Below are 2,569 nucleotides of genomic sequence, written 5' to 3'. Positions count from 1 at the left end.
GGGGGTGTGGGTGGGAGTGTGGATGGGGGTGTGGGTGGGGGTATGCTTGCTCTGAGCCTATCTGGGCTCCAGCCTGACCCCACTCCCAGGACACTGCCTGCTTGGGAAGCAGGGTGGATCAATGACATGAGCCACAGACTCTAGCTATCTCGGGGAAGCAGGCACATAATTTAGTCACCTTGACTCCGATCAATAATTTAGGCCAGCGTGGGGATGGGGTCATGAAGCTGAGATTAACCACTGATGCTGTGGCTCTGAGCAATACACAGTCCCCCTTTTTGTTTTGTTTACCAAACCGAATTAAAGTTGCTCACAATGGTTTCTGAGTCCCCTACAGTGAAATGAGGCATTTATCCCAGGACACATCCACCCACTGCAAGGAGCCCTCAGATTGAGAGGGGGCTCAAGCATCAGCCCCTTTCTCCTACCACACACCCTGTGCACCCTGACCCTAAGGAGAAAGGTGAATCTGGCCTAAATCCTTCAGAATAAAGCTAGTGACCTGACCCTGCCACTGTCTATGGTGACACCAACACACTGACACAGAGCAGCGGTGCGCACTGGTGGGAACGTCCTGTCTCAGGCCTGGACTCTCTAGCGTAGGTACCATGAGCCCTCCCCCCACTCCAGGCACCGAGGCTGAAGGGGTCAGGGGACCTGCCCCAGGTGACAGGCAGTAAATGACAGTGGCCTTTGTGACGGAGGAGCCACTCAGGCCATGGGGACAGGATACCCCGGGTCTGTCCCCACGCTGCTGCTGGCTGCAGATGGGTAGGGAAAAGCTGGGGATCTGTCACTCCCAAGAGGAAGTGCACCTTTTCCTTGTCAGCTTCCCTCATACAGGGAGACAAACTTCACAGAGCCAGAGCCACCACCTTGGGACCACGGTGACGTCAAACACAAAGGACCAGAAGCACCACACTGTCCCTGGTGACGTCTTGAAGCTACTCTCCAGTTTAGAAATGCTGTAATGCGCTCCTAGGCTTCTGATTGGATGAGCCAAGGAGAACGCACCCTGGCCGCAGCCTCTGCTCTCTAAGGCTTTCCCCGCTGACAAAGTTCACACAGGAGCTTGACTCCAGAGCCCCCTTGGCAGATGGCTCTTGTGGTGTTTCAAATATGCTCCGCCAAGGGAGTGGCACTCTTAGGGAGGTGTGGCCTTGTTGGAGTGGGTGTGTCACTGTGGGGTTGGGCAATGAGAGCCTCGTCCTAAACGTGTGGGAGCCAGTCTTCTCCCTAGTGGCCGGCCTTCAGATGAAGATGTAGAACTCTCAGCTCCTCCCGCACCATGCCTGCCTGGATGCTGCCATGTTCCCGCCCTGATGATAATGGACTGAACCTCTGAACCTGTAAGCCAGCCCCAGGAAAATGTTGGCCTTTTAAGAGTTGCCTTGGTCATGGTGTCTGCTCATAGCAGTAAGACCCTAAGACAGCTCCTATCACCTTGTGAAGATTTGTAAGTAGCGTTCACATACACACCCTGCCCCCGCACACACACCCTTTTTCTAAAGACTTTTAAACTGACAGTGGGTAGTACACGTGACCCCAGCACTAAGAATAGCCAAGAGTTCAAAGTGAGCCTGAACTGCATAGCCAGCCCCCCGAACTGCATAGCCAGCCCCCATTTCAAAACAAAAAGACTTAAGCCGGGCAGTGGTGGCGCACGCCTTTAATCCCAGCACTTGGGAGGCAGAGGCAGGCAGATTTCTGAGTTCGAGGCCAGCCTGGTCTACAAAGTGAGTTCCAGGACAGCCAGGGCCACACAGAGAAACCCTGTCTTGAAAAACCAAAACAACAACAACAAAAAAAAATAAAACAACAAGAAGACTTAATATTTTTAGTAGTTTTAGGGGCTAGATGACTTAGCAAAGCACTTGCCTCACCAATATGGGGACCTGAGTCTGGATCTCTAGCAAATTAAAAAGCCAAACCTGGGGCTGGTGAGATGGCTCAGTGGGCAAGAGCACTGACTGCTCTTCCAGAGGTCCTCAGTTCAAATCCCAGCAACCACATGGTGGCTCACAACCACCTGTAATGAGATCTGATGCCCTCTTCTGGTGTGTCTGAAGACAGCGACAGTGTACTTATTTATAATACTAAATCTTTGGGCCGGAGTGAGTAGGGCCAACTGGACTGAGCAGAGGTCCTAAAATTCAATTCCCAACAACCACATGAAGGTTCTCAACTATCTGTACAGCTACAGTGTACTCATATACATAGAATAAATAAATCTTTTTTTTTTTAAAGCCAAGCCTGTGTGCGAGAGGCCTCAGTAGTCAGAGAGTGCCTCCTGCTCTTCGAGAGGACCTGAGTTTGATCCCTAACACCCACATCGGTTGACTACATCTGTGTATCCAGCTCCAGGGTATGCCGCGTCCTCCTTTAGCATCCCCGAGGACCTGTGCACATGGGGCAGAGGCTCGAGCCCCATACACATGGTTTAAAAAAAATCATAAAAAAAATTTTTTAAAGGGCTGAGCATGGTGGAATGTGCTTGTAATTCCAGTGCTGGGCTAGAGCGGGAACAGCTGAGGTGTGAAGGGCTTGGCACAGCTGGGGGGGGGGGGAA

This window comes from Mastomys coucha, unplaced genomic scaffold (assembly GCF_008632895.1).
Source record: "Mastomys coucha isolate ucsf_1 unplaced genomic scaffold, UCSF_Mcou_1 pScaffold3, whole genome shotgun sequence".
NCBI lineage: Eukaryota > Metazoa > Chordata > Mammalia > Rodentia > Muridae > Mastomys > Mastomys coucha.
The sequence above is the reverse complement of the archived record's forward strand: the minus strand, read 5'-3'. Positions refer to the sequence as shown.